This window comes from Peromyscus eremicus, chromosome X (genome assembly GCF_949786415.1).
Source record: "Peromyscus eremicus chromosome X, PerEre_H2_v1, whole genome shotgun sequence".
NCBI classification, from domain to species: Eukaryota; Metazoa; Chordata; class Mammalia; order Rodentia; family Cricetidae; genus Peromyscus; species Peromyscus eremicus.
The window spans coordinates 121,019,241-121,041,784 of NC_081439.1; positions in this window are offsets into that span (position 1 = coordinate 121,019,241).

Here is a 22,544-nt window from a genome sequence, read left to right on the forward strand (position 1 = left end):
GATGAAATAAAAAAATGAAAACATTTAATTTGCTGACATAATTGGGTATTTTCCCCACAAAACTTACCTATATAAAGGTAAAATAAGAATACTATTCAATTTAATGTACTGTTTTGTACAATTAATATAAGCTAATGTAAAAAATCATCCTTTAAATTATTTGAGATTGATTACAAAGTTTATTATTACTCTAGGAAATCATCAATTGAACATTTCATAATTTAAAGTTTTGCTATGGACCTGCCTCAACTGAATGTACCAGGTTTTGCTGACTCCCCATAGGAGGCCTTACCTTTTTAGAGAAGGGGATGGGGGCAGGTTGTGGGGAGGAAGGCTGACCGGGACGGGGGGAGGTATGAGAGTGGTTGTTATGCAAAATGAATAAAAAATTTCTTAATAAAAAATTAAAAAAGAGCAACACAGGCTTAGTGTGAGTGAGAGAAAAATCACTTGGCAAATTCAAATAAATAAAAAACTCTAAAAAAATAAAAAAGTTTTGCTACCTTATTACACAGTAATGAGTAACTAATTTTGTAAAAATCTGACATCATGAAACAAAGGAAATGTTCACAAAACTTTTTCATCACAAAATTAAAAGAGAAAAAAGGACACCATTGAATTTGGGAGTAAGGAGTTAAGATGCGCAGTAAGACCTTTCCCCATTTCAGCTCTAGGACCTTAAACCTCTTTATCCTACAACATACTTGTCACTCCAATTATCCTCTTGTATATAAAACAGGATGGGCAGAATATCACTTTCATGGCTATTTAGTGAATATTAGGCGGGTTACAAAATACTCCCAGTATATTTGTTTATTAAATATTAAAAATGACCCACTAAATTTTATCTCTGCACCTGAAAAACCTAAGAATCTCATATTTGTTAAGTTAATTAAAATGAAGCAGCTATTCTATACACAGTGTTTCCATAACAACACACTACCTTTGGTCTGTCACTTGTATTATTATTATTGCATTTTTATTACATAATTATTGATTCTTTGGAAATTTCACATCATGCACCCCAATCCTACTCATCTTCCGGTCCCTCCATTTCTTCTGCTCAACCATTTATCACTCCTAACTTCCCCAAAAAGCAATTAAAAACAAAACAAAGCATACATACAAAATTTAAAAAAAAAAGCTCACCTCACTCCTTCTTTCTTTTTTTCTTTATTTTTTCCTTCCTGCAACTTACTTGGTAGCCCAGGCTGGCCTTGAACTCACAGAGATCTGCCTGCCTCTGCCTCCCGAGTGCTGGGAATAAAGGTGTGGACCACCACTGCCTGGCTCCTTCTTTCTAACACTTCTTCTTTCATCCTAGTGGCACTGAGTGTTGGTTGTGTCATGCTGCCCACAAAAAGTTTATTGCAATGAGTCATTGGTCATTCAAAGTTTCTGGCACACCATCATCACTGGACTCTCAATGAAACTCTTCTCAGATATCCTGCTGTTGCCCTGACTCATGGAGATCCTGCAGTTATTGTTCTGCAGGATCAGTCCCTTCACGCACTCTAGTAGGATACAGATGTAGTAAATGTTAGGGTGGGCCAATCCACGGCCCAGGATGTAGGTCTAGGTGGTAGTTGAGCCTGTTAGTCAGAGCTACTGAGACTATTCTCCTCAGGCAAGGTGTGGAGCCAGCTCTCCTAGGCCCATGCCATGGGGGCCAGCTCTCCCTCACCTATCTATGGTAAGTGATAGGGACCTCTCTGCAGAGTGCTGGGGCCAGCTCTTCCATGGGGATGGGGCCAGTTTTCCTGATGCTGTGCCCAACAAGGGGCAGGACATGCCATCCAAGGGATAGTGAGGGGTGGGCTGGCTCAGCATGGCCCTCAGATTTTCTACATGCATGGTTCCTATAACCCCCTGTGGCCACACAGGCCATGGACATTATTACAGACCCCAGCTGCAGCAGAAACAGAGACCCAGACATGGCCCTCAGCAGCAGCCCAGGCTGGATGACACCATAGCCCTGTTTGGCAGTGCAGGCCAACCAGATCAGCATGGCCCCAGGGGCTGCATGACCCTCAAGCACCAATATGGCCACAACTTGTGGCTTAGACTATGGACGTCTGTGTGGCCTTTGGTTTCACCATGGGCCATGGAGATCAACACAGACCCCAGATGCGATAGGAAAATGAATCCAGATGTGGTCCTCATTAGCAGTCCAGCTGCATGTCACCATGGTCCCAAGTGGCAGCACAGGCCACCTAGATAGACATGGCCCCTATGGCATTGTGGCCTTCAGACACCAACATAGTTCCAGTTGGTGGCTCAGACCTCCAGCATTGACACAGCCCTTGATGGCACCAAGAGATACAGACATCACCAAAGACCTTGTCCAAGGTAGTATTGTAGCCACGGACCTAGACATGGCCCTCAGCAGCATTTCTTTACCTGCAAACCAAGGCAAAGAACAATTTATCTTGTAACAATACTGTATAGATCAATAGTACCATTATACATGTCATGAAAGGAAAATTTTGTACTTATATGTGAATACTGATTTAACCCAGAAGTTTAGTCAGTTACTATTATCACTAGTCATTTATTGTTCTACCTTGGATCTTTCATTAATCTGTGTGTGTGTGTGTGTGTGTGTGTGTGGATATATGCATATATAAAGAGTATAAAGAGTAATTCTTTTCTCCCCACAAATTAAATTTAAAATATTTGCTTTGGGGGGATGGAAGGTGGCTCCCTTGTTAACACCACTGTCTATTTTTCCCCAGAGGACCTGGGTTAAATCTCCAGCAGCGACATGGTGGCTCAAAACCTTCCCTAACTATACTTCCAGGAAATCTGATACACTTCTTTGGCCTCCATGGACACAAGGCATGTAAATGGTACACAGGCATATATGTACAGATAAAAACTATACACATAAAACAAAGTAGTTGCTCTTATGAATATATAAAACTTAATAAAATCCAAACTTCACCATCCACTGTAAATGTTTTTCTTTGGAAAACAGAAAATCCTATCCTTTAAAATTTATCAATGTCAATGTTTTGAAGAAATAGATCATTAAATATCTATTCTGTGAAGCACAAATATGTGCCCCATTATGAGAATAATTTACATTGTAATTTTAAACAAATATACAAACTCAAATTGGAAACTGAAAGAAGTTTTGAAATCTATGTGCAGCAAAAAATAATGTTCAGCATAATAGCAAACAAAGTCAAAGTTGTTTGGCTGGTAATAAATAGAACTGTTTTCTGGATAAGTTTGTATTTAATATATGCGAAACAGAAATACTATACTTAACCAAGGAATTACAAAGCAAGTACTTGGAACCTCATTAAATATTCTGCTTAACAGTCTATGATATTGTGAAAACTCAATATGTGAAGTTTATATCTGGTGTGTGAATTTTTCTCCCCACTAAGTATGCTCATTCTTGATCCCTTTCTTTCACAAATGGCAGGTTATTACATCAATATTCAAACAATTCTTAGGATAAGCTATAGCATATATTACACTTACAGGTAAGCTATTGACAATTTTACAATCACAAGAATATAAATTATTTTTAATTTATATTTATTTATTTTGTATTTTATAATTTAATTTAATTTTATATATCAGCCATGGATTCCCTTGTTCTCCCCCCTCCTGCCCACCCACCTCTGCCGCCTACCACCCAGCCCACCTCCCATTCCCATCTCCTTCAGGGCAAAGACTCCCCTGAGGATTGAGTTTAACCTGGTAGATTCAGTCCAGGCAGGTCCAGTGCCCTCCTCCAAGGGCGAGCCAAGTGACCCTGCATAGGCCCCAGGTTTCAAACAGCCAACTCATGCAATGAGCACAGGACCCGGTCCCACTGCCTGGATGCCTCCCAAACAGATCAAGCTAATCAACTGTCTCACTTATCCAGAGGGCCTGATCCAGTTGGGGGCTCCTCAGCTATTGGTTCATAGTTCATGTGTTTCCATTCGTTTGGCTATTTGTCCCTGTGCTTTATCCAACCTTGGTCTCAACAATTCTCACTCATACAAACCCTCCTCTTTCTCGCCAAATGGACTCCTGGAGCTCCACCTGGGGCCTGGCCGTGGATCTCTGCATGCGATTCCCTCAGTCATTGAATGGGGTTTCTAACACTACAGTTAGGGTATTTGGCTATCCTATCACCAGAGTAGGTCAGTTCAGGCTGTCTCTCGACCACTGCCAGTAGCCTATTGTGGGGGTATCTTTGTGGATTTCTGTGGGCCTCTCTAGCACTTTGCTTCTTCCTATTCTCATGTGGTCTTGGTCTTCATTTATCATGGTCTTTTATTTCTTGTTCTCCCTATCTGTTCTTCATCCAGATGGGATCTCCCACTCCCCTAAGCTCTCTTTCTCTCGACCCTTGACCTTCATTGCCCCCACTCACGTCCATGTTGTTGATGTAGATCTCATCCATTTCTCTGTCATTGGGTGATCCCTGTGTCTTTCTTGGGATCCTGTTTTCTAGGTAGCCTCCCTGGAGTTGTGAGTAGCAGTCTAGTCATCTTTGTTTTACATCTAGTATCCTCCTATGAGTGAGTACATACCATGTTTCTCTTTCTGAGTCTGGGTTACCTCACTCAGGATGATTGTTTCTAGATCCATCCATTTGCCTGCAAACCTCATGATGTCATTGTTTTTCTCTGCTGAGTAGTATTCCATTGTGTATATGTACCACATTTTATTTATCCATTCTTCAATTGGAGGGCATCTTATGTTGTTTCCATGTTGTGGCTATTACAAACAATGCTGATACGAACATAGCTGAGCAAGTGCCCTTGTGGTATGATTGAGCATTCCTTGGGTATATTCCCAAGAGTGGTATAGCTGGGCCTTGGGGGAGATTGATTCCCAATTTTCAAAGAAAGTGCCATATTGATTTAGAAAGTGGTTGTACAAGTTTGCATTCCCACCAGCAGTGGAGGAGAGTTTCCCTAGCTCCACAACTTCTCCAGCATAGGCTGTCTTCAGTGTTTTTGATCTTAGCCATTCTGACAGGTGTAATGTGGTATCTCAGAGTTGTTTTGTTTTGCATTTTCCTGATAATTAGGGATGCTGAGCAATTCCTTAAATGTCTTTCAGCCATTTGAGTTTCCTCTATTGAGAATTCTCTGTTTAGTTCTATAGCCCATTTCTTAATTCGACTGTTGGGCATTTTGATGTCTAATTTCTTGAGTTCTTTATATATTCTGGATATCAATCCTCTGTCAGATGTGGGTTGGTTAAGACCTTTTCCCATTTTGTAGGCTGTCACTTTGCCTTGTTGACCGTATCCTTTGCCCTACAAAAGCTTCTCAGTTTCAAGAGGTCCCATTGATTGATTGTTTCTCTTAGTGTCTGTGCTACTAGTGTTCTATTTAGGAATTGATCTCCTATGCCAATGTATTCAAGTCTGCTTCCTACTTTCTCTTCTAGGAGGTTCAGAGTAGCTGGATTTATGTTGAGGTCTTTGATCCACTTGGACCTAAGTTTTGTGCACAGTGACAGATATGGATCTATTTGCAGCCTTCTACACGTTAATATCCAGTTATGCCAGCACCATTAGTTGAAGACGCTTTCTTTTTTCCATTTGTAAAGTTTTGGCTTCTTTGTCAAAAATTATATGTTCATAGGTGTGCAGATTAATGTCAGGGTCTTCAATTCAATTCCATTGGTCCACATGTTGGTTTTTATGCCAGTACCAAGCTGTTTTTATTACTGTAGCTGTATAGTAGAGCTTGAAGTCAGGGATCGTGATGCCTCCAGATGTTGTGGTATTGTACAGGATTCTTTTGGCTATCCTGGGTTTTTTGTTTTTCCATATGAAGTTGAGTATTATTCTTTCCAGGTCTGTGAAGAATTGTGTTGGTATTTTGATGGGGATTGCATTGAATCTGTAGATTGCTTTTGGTAAGATTGCCATTTTTACTATGTTAGTCCTACCTATCCATGAGCATGGGAGATCTTTCCATTTTCTGACATCTTCTTCAATTTCTTTTTTCAGGGACTTAAAGTTCTTGTCATATAGGTCCTTCACTTGCTTGGTTAGTGTTACCCCAAGGTATTTTATGTCATTTGTGGCTATAGTAAAGCGTGATGTATCTCTGATTTCCTTCTCCGCTTCTTTGTCTATTGTATATAGGAGGGCTACTGATTTTTTTGAGTTGATCTTGTATCCTGCTATGTTGCTGAAGGTGTTTATAAGCTGTATCAGTTCCTTGGTGGAATCTTTGGGGTCGCTCAAGGATACTATCATGTCATCTGCAAATAGGGAAAGCTTGACTTCTTCCTTTCCAATTTGTATTCCCTTAATCTCCTTATGTTGTCTTATTGCTCTGGCTAGAACTTCAAGTACTACATTGAATAAATATGGGGAGAGCAGACAGCCTTGCCTCTTTCCTGATTTTAGTGGAATTGCTTTGAGTTTCTCTCCAGTTAATTTGATGTTGGCTGTTGGCTTGCTGTAAATTGCCTTTATTATGTTTAGGTATGTTCCCTGTATTCCTGATAGCTCCAAGACCTTTATCATGAAGGGGTGTTTGATTTTGTCAAATGTGTTTTCTGCATCTAGTGAGATGATCATGTGGTTTTTTTCTTTGAGTTTGTTTATATGGTGTATTACATTGATGGACTGTCGTATGTTGAACCACCCTTGCATCCCTGGAATGAAGCCTACTTGATCATGTTGGATAATTGTTTTGATGTGTTCTTGGAGTCTGTTTGCCAGTATTTTATTGAGTATTTTTGCATCAATGTTCATGAGGGAGATCGGTCTGTAGTTCTCTTTCTTTGTCGTATCCTTGTTTGGTTTAGGAATCAGGGTAATTGTAGCCTCATAGAAGGAGTTTGGTAATGTTCCTTCTGTTTCTATTGTGTGGAACAATTTAGAGAGTATTGGTATTAACTCTTCTTTGAAGATCTGGTAGAATTCTGCACTGAAACCATCTGGTCCTGGGCTTTTTTTGGTTGAGAGACTTTTAATGACTGTTTCTATTTCGTTAGGGGTTATTGGACTATTTAAATAGGTTATCTGGTCTTGATTTAACTTAGGTATGTGGTAACTATCCAGAAAGTTATCCATTTCTTTTAGGTTTTCCAGTTTTGTGGAATAGAGGTTTTTGAAGTATGGCCTGATGATTCTCTGGATTTCCTCATTGTCTGTTGTTATGTCTCACTTTTCATTTCTGATTTTGTTGATTTGGATGCTCTCTCTCTGTCTTTTGGTTAGTTTGGACAAGGGCTTGTTTATTTTTTGATTTTCTCAAAGAACCAACTCTTTGTTTCATTAATTTTTTGTATTGTTCTCTTTGTTTCTATTTTATTGATTTCAGCTCTCACTTTGATAATTTCCTGGCATCTATTGTTCCTGGGAGACTTTGCTTCTTCTTGTTCTAGAGCTTTCAGGTGTGCTGTTAAGTCACTAGTGTGAGATTTCTGCAACTTCTTTATGTGGGCATTTAGTGCTATGAATTTCCCTCTTAGCACTGCTTTCATAGTGTCCCATAGGTTTGGATATGTGGTGTCTTCATTTTCGTTGATCTCTAGGAAGTCTTTAATTTCTTTCTTTATTTCTTCCTTAACCCATTGGTGATTCAGTTGGGTATTATTCAGTTTCCATGAGATTGTAGGTTTTCTGTAGTTTTTGTTGTTGTTGAAATCCAACTTTAAACCATGGTGGTCTGATAGAACACAGGAGGTTATTCCAATTGTTTTGTATCTGTTTAGATTTGTTTTGTGGCCAAGTATATGGTCGATTTTAGAGAAGGTTCCATGGGGTGCTGTGAAGAAGGTATATTCTTTTTTGTTAGGATGGAATGTTCTGTAGATATCGATTAAGCCCATTTGAGTCATGACATCAATTAAGTCCTTTATTTCTGTTAAGTTTCAATTTGGGAGATCTTTCCAGTGGTGAAAGTGGGGTGTTGAGGTCTCCCACTATTAATGTGTGGAGTTTTATATGTGGTTTAAGCTTTACTAATGTTTCTTTTACATATGTGGGTGCCCTTGTGTTTGGGGCATAAATGTTCAGAATTGAGACTTTATCTTGGTGGATCTTTCCTGTGATGAGTATGTAATGCCCTTCTTGATCTCTTTTGATTGATTTTCGTTTGAAGTCTATTTTGCTGGATATCAGGATGGCTACATCCGCTTGTTTCTTAAGACTGTTTGATTGGAAAGTCTTTTCCCAGCCTTTTATTTTTAGGTAGTGTCTATCCTTGAATTTGAGATATGTTTCTTGTATGCAGCAGAAAGATGGGTCCTGCTTTCGTATCCATTCTGTAAGCCCGTGTCTTTTTAGAGGTGAATTAAGTCCATTGATATTGAGGGATATTATTGACCATTGATTGTTCATTCCTTTTATTTTTTGGTGGTGATGTGTGTGTACTTCTCTTTGTTGGGGTTTACTGCTGTGGCTTTATCTATTGCCTATGTTTTTGAGGGTGTATCTGACTTCTTTAGGTTGGAATTTTCCTTCTAGTGCTTTCTGTAGGGCTGGTTTTGTGGATAAGTATTGTTTAAATCTGGCTTTGTCATGGAATGTCTTGTTCACTCCATGTATGATGATTGAAAGTTTTGCTGGGTATATTAGTCTAGGCTGGCATCCATGGTCTGTTTTTGTCTGCATTACATCTGTCCATTTCCTTCTGGCTTTCAAAGTCTCCATTGAGAAATCGGTTGTTATTCTGATGGGTTTGCCTTTATATATCACTTGGCCTTTTTCCTTTGCTGCTCTTAATATTCTTTCTTTATTCTGTACATTTAGTTGTTTAATTATTATGTGGTGAGGGGACTTTATGGGGGGTCTAGTCTGTTTGGTGTTCTATAGGCTTCTTGTATCTTCATAGACATTTCCTTCTTTAAGTTGGGAAAGTTTTCTTCTATGATCTTGTTGAATATATTTTCTGTGCCCCTGAGTTGGTATTCTTCTCCTTCTTCTACCCCTATTATTCGTAGGTTTGGTCTTTAATGGTGTCCCAAATTTCTTGGACATTTTGGTTCATGACTTTGTTGGCTTTAGTGTTTTCTTTGACTAATGAATCTATTTCTTCTACTGTATCTTCAATGCCAGAGATCCTCTCTTCCATCTCTTACATTCTGTTGATTATACTTGCATCTGAAGTTCCCAATCATTTACTCAGATTTTGTATTTCCAGCATTCCCTCTGTTTGTGTCTTCTTCATTTTTTTCTATTTCCCTTTTCAGGTCTTGGACTGTTTCCTTCATTTGTTTCATTGATTTTTCTTGATTTTCTTTCTGTACTTTATTGTTTTCTTCCAGGACTTTATTGATTTCTTCTAATTTGTTTGCCCTTTCCTCTAGTTGTTTACAGCGTTCTTCCCATTGTTTTGTCTTTTCCTCTACACAAGCCTCTAGCTTCTTCATGATGTCATTCATAAGGCTGTTTTCTTCTGCTTCTTCCAATTTCTGATGTTCAGGTCTAGGTGTTGGAGGAGAGCTAGGTCCTGGTGATGCTGCATTGCTATTCATTTTGTTGTATGTGTTTCTGCCTTGACGTCTGCCCATCTCCTTGTGGTTCGTTCTTGGTCTTATCCGCATACTTGGTTCAGACAGAGCTGACAGATTCAGGAAGTCTCTCTCTCTTGTCTAGATGGGAGCTTTCTTGTCCAAATTGGAGGTCAGGGGCAGAATGGGAGCTCTTGTCCAGAAGGGAAGTCTGAGCAGAATGGGAGCTCTTGTCCAGAAGGGAAGTCTGGGGCAGAATGAGAGCTCTTCTCTCTCTCTCTCTCTCTCTCTCTCTCTCTCTCTCTCTCTCTCTCTCTCTCTGTGCTCCAGAAGGGAAGTCCGGGGCAGGATGGGAGCTGTGGGCCAGCCTCTAAGTCTCAGGAGGTGGCTGGGGTCTGTGCTCCAGAAGGGAAGTCTGGGGCGCAAGATGGGAGCTGGGGGCCAGCCTCTAAGTCTCAGGAAGAGGCTGGGGGCTTTGGCGGATGGGCGTGGGGGCAGGGCGTGGAGATTGCAGGGTCTGCCAGGGGTCTTGGAGAAGGGGATCCTTCCCGGTGGGGCTAGAAGGGAACCTGGGGCCAAGTTGGGCAGGTCTTCCCCAGAGTGGCTGGTGCCCAGGGATGGGGTCTGGGCCCAGCTAGGGCACTCACCTGTGCTCCAGAAGGGAAGTCCAGGGCAGGATCAACATTATGCAATTTTTAATATAGGTTATAGATCAAACAAAAATCAATGACAGTAGTTCAGATAAAATTTTAAAATATTTAGAAACAATTTATCATACATTTTAATAAATAATAAGTAATATAATATTGACATATTAAATCAAATCTGAATATTAAATATTCATAATTTAAAGCCTATGAAAGCTGTTAAATCTATAAAACAGAGAACTGAATTAATAAATAAATAACAATGGAACTTTAGTAGAACATTAATAAAAAAATCAAACAAGATCAAGAAAGGGAAATAAATGCACAGAATAAATTCAAATATAATTATATGGTTATCTCCTTAAGGTCACATATCTCCTTAAATTTGTTTAAAATAATTGGTCTGAAATTTCTATCAGGATTTAGAACTTTTAATTCTCCACAAAAAACAAAAGACTAAATAAAATATGAAATACTATTCAAACAAAAAATTACAAGTGATTATTATGGAGTACCACAAAATGAAGAAGTACCACCAAGAAGAAATAAAAAAATGTAAATGTGTAACATTTAAAATCACATCCTCAATATAAAAATGGAAATACCACTAAAAATGAAAAAAAAATAGATGCTGGAGAGATGGCTCTGTGGTTAGTAGTATTTGTTGCTCTTCACAGAAATTGTTTTCAGTTCTCAGCACTTACATCAGTCAGCTTATAACTCTGGTTGCAGAGCATCAGATGACCTCTTCTGGCCTATGTGGGTTCCTGCATATATGTAGCGCACATTTACACACACACACACACACACACACACACACACACACACACACACTCATAAACAAAAATAATTTAATATTAATAGACATAAAAGTCCATACTTTAAAAAAAGTGAACTTTAACTTTTGCTGTGTAATTGATATGACAAGGAGATTAAATTTCATTAGATATACAAGAGTGTTGTACAACAAAAAAAAGCAATTTGCATTAATTAAAATTTAAGAAATACTCCATCCACTAGCATTAATATATAAATTCATTTTACTTACAAATTAAAAGATTATCAATATCAATATAGATCATTGTCTGCACAACAGTCCTCTATCAATTCCAAGTAAATAAATGGAAATTGTTATAGATGTCCATGAAATTTTTGAAAAATTCAGTTATCACATTTTAAGTAATGTTTTGGTCAAAGTAGATATGAAAGCCACCTTGCTGTGGAATAACCCTCTTGTACACTGTAAAGATTTGTTACTCAACTAGGTTTAATAAAATGTTAATTGGCCAGTAGCCAGGCAGGAAATATAGGCAGGGCAACCAAACTAAGGATGATGGGAAGGAAAAGTGTGAAGTCAGGAGTGTTCAGCTAGATGCAGAGGGATTAGGAAGTGAACATGCCATGCTAATAAATGTACTGCCATGTGACAGAGCATAAATAAGGAATATAAGTTAACTTAATATGTAAGAGCTAGTTAGTAACAAGCCTGAGCTATTGGCTGAGCATTTGTAATTTATATTAAATCTCTGAATCAATTATTTAGAAATTGGCTTCTGGTTATTTGGAAGCAGGTGATAGGTACAGGAAACATTCATTTACACCACCTTATTTGCTATAAGGATCATCAGAAAACATTAAGGATCAGTATATACCAATAATTACCACATGAATTATATATTTGATAACAGCAAAGCTATTTTAAATTTAACATAAAAACAAGATAACTTCTTTAGGCATTTGGTTAAGTAAAACTTTCTTTTTCTTTTTTATTTATTCTCTCATATATTACATCCTGACCAAAGTTCCCCCTCCATACACTATTCCCAGCCATTTACTCCACCTCTTCTCTCCCACAGATCCAATCCTCCTCCATTTCCCTTTTAAAAAAAGAGCAGGACTCCCAGGAATAACTAAATACTGGGCACAGCTGCTGCTATCATGGTTGAATGTGACAACCAGTGGGTGGAAAAGGGTCCCAAGCATACTCACAAAAGTCAACAACACCCTACCACAAGGTCCAGCTATACCAGTTGGACAAACAACTAGATATAAAACAAAATCTATTAAAAATGGGGTACAGATCTAAATAGAAAATTTTCAGTAGAGGAAACCCAAATAGCTGAGAAACACTGAAACAAATGTTCAACATCCTTAGCCATCAGGGAAATGCAAATCAAAACAACTCGAGATTTCATCCCACACCTGTCAGAATGGCTTAGAACAATAACACACGTGACAACACATGATGGCAAGGATGTAGAGCAAAGGGAGTTCTCTTCCACTGATGGTGAGAGTGCAAACTTGTACAGCCACTAAGGAAATCAATAAGGCAATTTCTCAGAAATTTGCGAATGTATGTACCTCAAGAACCAGCTATACCACTTCTGGCCATATAACCAAAGGATGCTCCACCATGCCAGAACCTGAAAATAACCTAGATGTCCCTCAACTGAAAAATGAATAATGAAAATGTGGTACATTTACACAATGAAGTATTACTTAGCTGTTAAAAACAATGACCCCCTCAAAATTTTCTTAAATCTGTAAATTATAATTGCTATCAAAACTAAATATAGGTCCCCGAAGGGATATGTACACATTAAAGGAAATGTATCTAGAATATAAAATGAATCTTTCACAACAACATTTAAATGCCGGGTGAGATGATGGGTTTGTTTAATATAATTTTATCCTTATGCTAATATATTGTATCAAAACACTATGATACACTACTATCATACACCTAATTGTAGTTTTAAATGCCAATTAAGATATATATTAACTTTAAAACAGTGAAAGAGTAATAATTACAAAGTAATTAGGAAAACAGTCTAAAGTCTTGGCAATGACTTAAATAGAATTTGTACAAAAAGATAAACAGACATGATTAAAGTATTAACCTTTAATCAGGAACTTTCCAATAAAAAACTTATTGTTTCTCTGTGATATATTCACTGGAATAATTAAAAAAAATAAGATTTCAAGTCATAAATACAACAACTGAGACACTAGTATATGTCCATACAAGTTTAAGCTACATAGTAACATTTGAAATCAGTTTGGAACTTTAAAAAATTAATAAAAGTTAAAAATATGTGTCAAAATAGATTTATTCAGGAGAAGCTGCATGTCTATTACAAGAAAAATAAAAAATTCAGTTATCTTTGTAAAATTAAGCACACACAAAAATGAAGGAACTGGGAGAACAATTGAAGAAATGCTTTATCCACATAACTATACTGATGAATGTGAGAAATGTATTGAACAACAGAAGTCAGCCAATGACAAAGAAATCATATTATAAGAACTCTTATTTATGAAATTCTAGGAGACACAACAATTTAATGCCGTCAGAAAACACATTCGTATTTGACAAGTTCTGGGGGTAGAAATTGAATTAAATGGCCCAAGAGAAATTTCTCTCAAATGAAACCTTTTTTTTTTTGAAATTTCAACATACATTTTAATAATGTTAGATAATTTTTCAAATGTTGGTACATGCAATAGGCTTTCTTTTGAGCCACCAACAAGCTCCCAAATCATGACATGGAGACTTATTACTAGTTATGATTGCTCAGCCTTATCAGAAACTTCTTATACCATGACCATATTCTCATTTCACAGAAGTATGTAGTATACAAAATCTTAAAATGTATGTCAGTGGCCCATTTTGTAGAAGTAAATTTTTTATAAAAAATTAAGAAAATATATAAGGTAATAGAAAAATTAATTTTTCTCTTATCACCTGAATAAATTTCCTTATTTCTGAGATTAAAAATGCTCATCCTTTCTTAGCATATCTTTAACAGTTTGTACATTTAGAAATGTTAAAGCAGCCATGCCCTGAGAGAATATTTTTAATGTAAGAATGCTCTGTTATAATGTCAAATTAGGTTGCATTGAAAAATAAAGTACTATAGTTGTGGGTTGCTCAAGGGCTATTTCATAACACAAAAGGGCATTTCCTATTTGCTAGAGGCACTTTTCAGTGGTTTGTGTAGTAAATTGCTTCTGTATTCCCTATTCATAGTACAAGTTTTACTCATGTTCTATGGCTGATGAAGCTTAAATTGGGCCTTGTGTTTGGGGGTTTCATTTCTTATTTTGATTTCACTGAAGAAATACTTTTAACATTTTAAATTAAAAATTAATTAAGAACTAAAAATATTAGAAGTTCCTATTTATAGAAATGCCCCAAACATGCCACATTTATAAGAAGCCATCTGAGGCTGATGTTTTGATTGTTTAAGGAATATATACTTGGAGAAACTCTGAGAAGTCCCGTTGTAAGAGATACACAATACTTAAAAAAAGAAAACATTTGCTACAGTAACATTGAATATCTCTCTTCAGACTCCTTTGGCTTAGTGAGCATAAATTTTTCAGGAGGCTAATCCTGGTGAGTATATTCAGTTTGGCTACCAGATCCTAATTATAAATTTTATTTTATTTTTCTGGTGATAGAAGAATGCATATTGCTTTCTACATGTGTTGGTCTAGTTTAGATGATTTGTAATCTTATTGCAGGAAATATATGAGTGCTGCATTCTCAGTAATTGTACCAGAAGAAAATGGTGAGAAGACCTCTTGGGTATCTCCATCAGTTTTTGCTATGACTGTGTATTTGGTTCCTCTTTCTAATCGATTTTCTTTAAAAGTTCATGGAAATCCATGACTGGATATGTTGTTTTACATTGGCTATGTCATTCAGTTTTTTTTTTTACTTATCAGCTTTGAAATATGCATTAGAGAATTTCTCCTTTTATGACTATGTACATGTGTGTATACAAGTATGTACTTGTATGAAGCACCTCACATGTGAAAAGGTGTCCATTAGAAAACTAATGTTCAGTCTCAGTTTGTTTATTGTCAGGATCCTTATGACTTTGTATACTATACTTTGGGTTTCAGTGATTATTTGACAGAAACTGTTTCAGCATTTTCAGTTGGAATAATGCAGACTGATGGAATGAAGCCTTTGATTTGATAATACATGAGATATATGGCCTTGAAAGAGTAATAACACTGCTATAAGTAGCATGCATGATCAGAGTATTTTAAATAAATAAATATACATGTGATTTATAAGTGATTAATATATAATGTTGACTTTTTCTCAGTATTCAGCAGTATTACTAAATTTGTCTCATGCATGACTAGGACGGAATTTAGAACAGACCCATTGTCTGTTTCTGAATTAGTTTAAAGCAGTGTCCACATGGGTGTTTTTGATCACTTGGTGCTGAAATTTGATAGTCTAAAAAGAGTATTATCACATTGTCAATTTCTCTATTAGACTTTTTAGAGACATTTTTCTTTTTCTTTTTTTTTTTTTTTTTGGTTTTTCGAGACAGGGTCTCTCTGTGTAGCTTTGCGCCTTTCCTGGAACTCACTTGGTAGCCCAGGCTGGCCTCGAACTCACAGAGATCCACCTGGCTCTGCCTCTCGAGTGCTGGGATTAAAGGCGTGCGCCACCACCGCCCGGCGAGACATTTTTCAATGACATTTTTTCTTCAACTTATTTCTTTGTGGCCATAGAAATAAATCTCTGTGTGTGTGTTTGTGTGTGTGTGTGTGTATGTTTCCTTAAAAATAGCACTCATTTTAAACTTTTAGTGAAGAAGCTAAAAAATTTTTTTTTCTCATATAGTCATCATCAGTATTCAATAGTAGAGATTTCAATATTTTGTCTCTTTTCTTTGTAAATTCTATGAAGGAGCTTGTGTTTTGATTACTGGACACATGAAAAATTAGGGAAACTCAAGAGTTAAAGTAAATATATTTGATTGTTATAAAAGAAAAGACAAGGAATACAGTAATGTTGCATTGGTCAACTTCCTGGGCAATGAATACTCCACTAACTAATAGAGAATGTGTTAAGTGGTCTTTTGTAGGCAGTTTTTTTTTCACTGGGACTGCTGGCTCTCAAATAAACACACAGAGAATTAATATTAATTATAAATGCTCAGCCAATAGCTTAGACTTGTTACTAACTAGCTCTTACAACTTAAATTAACATACATTTCTTATCTACACTCTGCCACATGCCACAAAGCATATTCACCTTTCTTCTCTCTGATTCTCCAGGAGACTCCCTGTGACTCTGTCCTTCTTCTTCCCAGCATCCTCTCAGTTTGAATCTCCCGCCTAACCTCTTCCTGCCTACCTATTGGCCATTCAGCTGTTTATTAAACCAATCAAAAAGTGTCTTGGCAAATATACCACTTCACAGTGTACAAAAAGATTATTCCAAAACAAACTTTCATTCCCATTTTGCAGAGGAGGGAAGTAAAACTGGAATAGTTTGGGGTTCTCTGCAGTGCTTTTCTCAGGATTGCTAGGTAAGGTACCAATCTACATTGTCTACTTTATTTCTAGTCAAGCAGAATCCTAAAGCCCTGGCATACAAGTTTTGCTTCACCAGTTTTCAAGTACCCTCCCTACTCTTTTCAGAAACATTAATTGCCTTAACCCTAAAAACCTAAAGTGTCTGAAAGTGATTGTGTTTCCTTCATGGCCCCATCCAATGTCATAGATACTCCCAACAGGGCAACACTTTTTTTGGAGCCTTAATCATGAAAACTGACTTCAAATCTTGACCTCAATGTTTATGTCTGGGGCATTCCCTTTAGTCACAATTCTGACAGTTACTATCTTTTATTTATTTTCCTTCAAGTTTAGAGTGCTACCTCTCATGTACATTCATCACTTTTACTGAGAATGGTACATGATACAGCACAAGTCCTCCTTATCTTGAAAAATAGACTATTTGCACAGGTTCTTAGAATTGGAAAATTCTCTCCACATTGTTCCCATTTAAAAAAAAAAGAAAAAAAATTAAAAGACCCATATGGCTCCTATAATCCTTCCTCCTCCTCTTCTGTGGAGTTCCCTAAGCTCCACCTAATATTTGGCTGTGGGTCTGTGTATTGGCTCCCATAAGCTGCTGAAGGAAGCCTCTCTGAGGTAGCACTCCTATGAATATAGCAAAACATCTTTAGGAATTATTTTATTGAATTTACTTCAGTCATGTTTTGTTCTACCCTAGGTTTCTCAGCCATTCAGCTTCTAGACATTCAAGCAGTATTAGGAATGTGCTCTCTCTCCTGGTATGGATCTCAGGTTAGACCAGTCATTGATTGGACACTCTCACAAGATTTGAGCCACCATTACCCCAGCACACCTTGCAGTCAGGGAAGGCTGGGGGTCATAGATTTTGTGGCTTGTGTTGGTATCCCAGTCCCACCACTAGGAAACTAGCCTGGTTACAGAAGATGGTTGGTTAAGGCTCCATATTATCCATTAATAGGAGTCCTCAATTGGGCCACCTTCATAGGTACTGTGAAGCTTCCACTACACTAGGTTTTCATATCACCCCTAAATGCCCACCTATTTCAGTTGTCTATCCCAGTACTCTTTCACGCCTTCCCTCCCTCCCCCACCTTATTGCCATCTCCACCCACCTACACTCCAGCCACAAAATCTACTCTATTGCCCCTTTCCAGGGAGCTCTAAAGTCTCCCTAGAGCTTTCCACTTTATCTAACTTTTCTGGATCTATGCATTGTTATATGATTATCTTTCATCAGTCAATATCAACTTATACAAGAGTACGTATCATATTTGTCTTTCTGGGTCTGAGTTGCATTACTCAAGATGATTTTTTTTTCTAATTCCATCCATTTGCCTTCAAATTTTATGATGTCATTATTTATAACAGCTGAATAATACTCCATTGTGAAAATGTACCACATGTTCTTTATTCATTTTTCTGTTGAGGGACATCTATGTTTTTTCCAGTTTCTAGCTATTATGAATAAGGCTACTACAAATGTAGTTGAGCAAGTGTCCTTGTGGTAAGATGTGGTGTCTTTTGGGTATATGCCCAAGAGTGGTATAGCTGAGTCTTGAGGTGTATTTAGTTTGTTGATATCTAGTTTCTTGAATGCTTTATATACTTTGGAGATCAACCATCTACCATCTGTCAGATGTGGAGTTGGTGAAGATCTTTTTCCATTCCGTAGGCTGTCATTTTGTTCTTTGCCTTACAGAAGCTTTCATGAAGTCCTATTTTTAATTGTCAATCTTAATGCTTGTGCTATTGGTGTTCTGTTCAGGAGATTGTCTCATGTACCAGTGTGTTCAAGGCTATTTCGCACTTTATATTTTATCAGATTCAGTGTATCTGGATTTATGTTGAGGTCTTTGATCCACTTGGACTTGAGTTTTGTGCAGGGTGATCAATCTGGATCTATTTGCATTCTTCTACATGCAGGCATGCAGTTAGACTACCACCAGACTGAGAATTACAGGAGTAAACAGCCCAATGACTCAATTAAACAAGGCCCATAGGAGCTCAGAGACTGAAGTCTGCATGGGTGTGTACCAGGTCCTCTTCATACATGCTGTGGTTCTTTAGATTGAGGCTTTTGTTGGATTCTTCACAATGGGAGTGGGGATGTCTCTGACTCTTTTGCCAGCTCGGGTGACCCTTTTCTCCACTGCCTTGATAAGAGGGTATATGCCTAGACTCATTGCATCTTGTTATTTCTTGAGAGTTTGATATCACTGAAAGGCCTGCTCTTTTCTAAAGGGAATTGGAAGAGTAGTGGATCTGTGGGAGAAGTAAGGTGGGAAGATTGAGAGGAGGAGAGAAAGGGGAGATTGTGGTTGTGATGTATTATATAAGAGAAGAATAAGTAAATAAAATAAATCTAAAAGATCCATATTCTTCAAAATATATTTTCAACAAATTGATTGAGCTGCAGAACATCTAATTGTTCTGTTTGTGTGAATGAGTGCTTTGTATGTATGCTAATTTTCTTGAATCAGAGACAAATCATACAGGTTTTCCAATTTTCAGATAAAACCTGGTAACTTTTCTAGTTTGGTTTGCTTAGGTCTTTTAAATGGATGAAAGCTGGAAATTCCACACATATCACAAATAATTATAATGAATATCATTGCCTTTGGATCTACATCATCTCACTGATACTTTAAATTCAGCTGTCATTGCATTTAGGAGCTAATGACTTCCTGGATGCAAAATTAAAAGAATGATGGTGAAATAGAATTGGGCGGTTAACAAGATTGGAATTAAAAATACTACTTCATTTTGTGTTTGGTATTTTAGAGTAACAGACATTGCAGAAAGTCTTCTGTTGGGGAGGAGAAACTTGGGATGGAACTTCTTTAAGATACTTTAGATGCACAACTTTCAAGTTTATTCAGTGTGGTAGTTTTACAGGCACATCAATTATAATAGATTTTGATGAAGAATGAAGATTTCTATATAATAGTAAGATTTTCATCAAGTAGATCACTTCATTTATACATTCATTTGGAACACATTTATCTACTTGTCTTGAGTAATTTCTCTGTCTATGAGTACTGCCATAAATAGAATCTAAAAAAAGACAACCTTGCTGTTTTCCTGTCTAGAAGTGAAGCTTTTATCTGTTGCTAGCTTTGATTGAGCCAACTATACCTTCCTTTGAGCCAAATTCCATATATACTTGATTTATTGAAAGATGTTATGAAGAAAATAAATTCAGTAAAATGATTTTCCACTTCAACTACAGTAAGAGTATCAAGTATTTTATCCTTTGATTCTATTAGTATCATTTGTCACATTTATTGATTTGTAAGTACTGTACTATCCCTTTATCTCAGGAACAAATCAATTTTGTAATGATAAGGGATTCTTTCAATATTTTGTTGAATTTGCTTGCTAGATATTGGTGATTATGTGACCAACAATGTATGTCAAGATTATCAGGATTTAATTATATTTTGTCACAGTGTTCTTGCTTGACTTTGCTCTCAGGATAACGCCTGTCATCTTTGTTTCTACATCATTGCAGTTTGTCCATTCCTGACAATACTCCCTATGTTCTCAATAAGATGAAACAGAAGTGGACATCCTACTGAGGCTAGACAGAATGCTGAGAAAGCAAGAAGGTGTTGCACAAAATCCTAAAAGTCTTATAATAAAAAACCTGGAGCCAGATGTTGGGGTAAATGCTGAAAGATCAGAGAGACAAAGGAACAAGCCACTAGAGAAACTTCTCACCACAACCAAATCCTCAGGCAAAATGGAAGGTGAGATCCTATCTCTACAAATGCTCAGACTGCAAGCCTCTGAGTCCTCAGCCTAAAAAGCCTAGTGCCTATCTCCTTGTGCCTCATATAACTTTCTTTGGCCAGCCATATCACTTCCTTCCTAGTGCTGGGAGTAAAGGTATGTGTGCTACCGAAATACTGGTAGCAAAGGCATGAGATCTCAAGTCCTGGGATTAAAGGTGTGTGACTCCCTGCCTGGCTCTGTTTTTCTCCTAGAATGAATCAATCTCATGTATTCCAGGGTGGCTTTGACTCACAGAGATTCAGACAGATAGCTGTCTCCTGAGTGCTAGGATTAAAGGTGTTTGCATATCTGGCATCCAATTTTGGGGGCACAAATTCATGAAAAAGCCACTTTCTCGTGCATTTGCAGACACCAGCTCATGCTGGAGCAACATGTGGCTCGAGTCCCTACCCTGTCAGTGAAGTTTTTGTTGCAGCCTCTCTGTAGCAAACTCCATACATAGGTTTTTGGGTTCTAAAAACCACAGGAGTTAGCCACTTTTGCATATTCCTCTGGGCAGACAGCTGACTCTACAAGCTCAGGCCCAGGCTCAGGCTCAGGAGCAAGCAGAAGCCCGGGCACAGTCTCAGGCTCCAAACATGCTAGAATTAGCTGCTTTTGCATGTTCCCCCACACAAATAGCTGGAACTTTTGTTTCTTTTCTCTCCCATTGGTTTTGGCTTTCTCTGGGCCTCTTTCTAAGTCTGCTGCCACACAATTACGTGAATTGTTGTTGTCAGCAGATTTGGTGAGTCAACTGTGATTTCTTGAAGGGAGAAATTAGTTAAAAGAGAGTTTTTTCCAATATTAAAACATGAGAAACATTTTTACAATGCAAGGAGTTCGGGAATAAGATTGACATTCTGAAAATGAAACAATTAAATGAGAGGATAATTAATGTCGATGGGATTTATGTAATCTCAATTGTAAATATTATTTGTTGGATCATTTCTGTTTTATCATTAAAAAAGTTGACTAATATGAGTGCCATGAAAAAGTTTTAGAGAAATTTGTTTAAAAAAAACTGTAGAGATATTCAAACCCAGACAGAGGATTTTATCTATCTATCTATCTATCTATCTATCTATCTATCTATCTATTTATTTATCTGTTTGCTTGTTTATTTATTTTGATATTTTCAAGACAGAGTTTCTCTGTGTAGTTTTGGTATCTGTTCTGGATCTCAATCTGTACACCAGCCTGGCCTTGAACTCAACAGAGATCCGCTTGGCTCTGCCTACCAAGATTAAAGGAGTGCACCACTGCCACCTGGCTCAGACAGAGGATTTTAAAGGAGAACCAATATCAACATTGCCTTAGAAGGTTACAGAGAACAACCTAGGGCTTTCAAACAGTCAATCTTAATTTATCTAGTAACCTTACAGGAACTACCAAATGACAGATATCCCCAAGACTATATAAGAGTTAAATGGACTCCTGTGCAAATGTTAGATTTGAGGAGATTCAAAGAAGCTATAGACTCGTATGCATTCATCATATGTGAAGCAGATATTAAACTCATGATCAACTTGTAATAGAATTATCCCTCAAGACTGGTGAGATTTGGTTACAGCCAATTACAATGGAGGACCTAGTGGAAGGATGAGGCTAAGGCCATTGAACATAAAAGTAGGGCTAGAGGGATTGAAATTAACCAAGATTAACTTCTTGGAGAGGGCTGATTATGCTGATATATATATATATATATATATATATATATATATATATATATATATATATTCTTTATACGATGACTACACCCTAGTTTTATGCCACATGGCAGCCTTGAATTCTTAGAACAGAATTGAAGAATTAGGAAAGAAAATTGAATCATTTACTAAAGTTATACAGGGCCCCGAAGAAAACTTCACTGATTTCTTACAAAGACTGACTTCAGCAGTAAATAAAATGATACCAAATTCAGAAGCTAGACAAATAATAAATGAATCTTTGGATTTTTTTCAAGACAGGGTTTCTCTGTGTAGCTTTGAGCCTTTCCTGGAACTCAATTTGTAGCCCACGCTGGCCTTGAATTCAGAGAGATCTGCCTGCTTCTGCCACTTGAGTGCTGGATTAAAGTCATGTGCCACCACCACCCAGTGAACCTCTGGCTTTTGAAAATGCTAATACACAAGGAAAAGGGGAAATTAGGCCATTAAAGGCAAGATCAGCACCCTTGGAGCAATGGATCTGAGATACAATTAATATTGAATCTCATGACCATGATGATGCTTGGATAAGAGAGATGATTTCCAGAGGTTTGAAGAAAAACTGTAATGTCAAATGTTTCAATTTTGGTATACAAGGTCATCTAAAAAGGGATTGTAAACAGGGTGT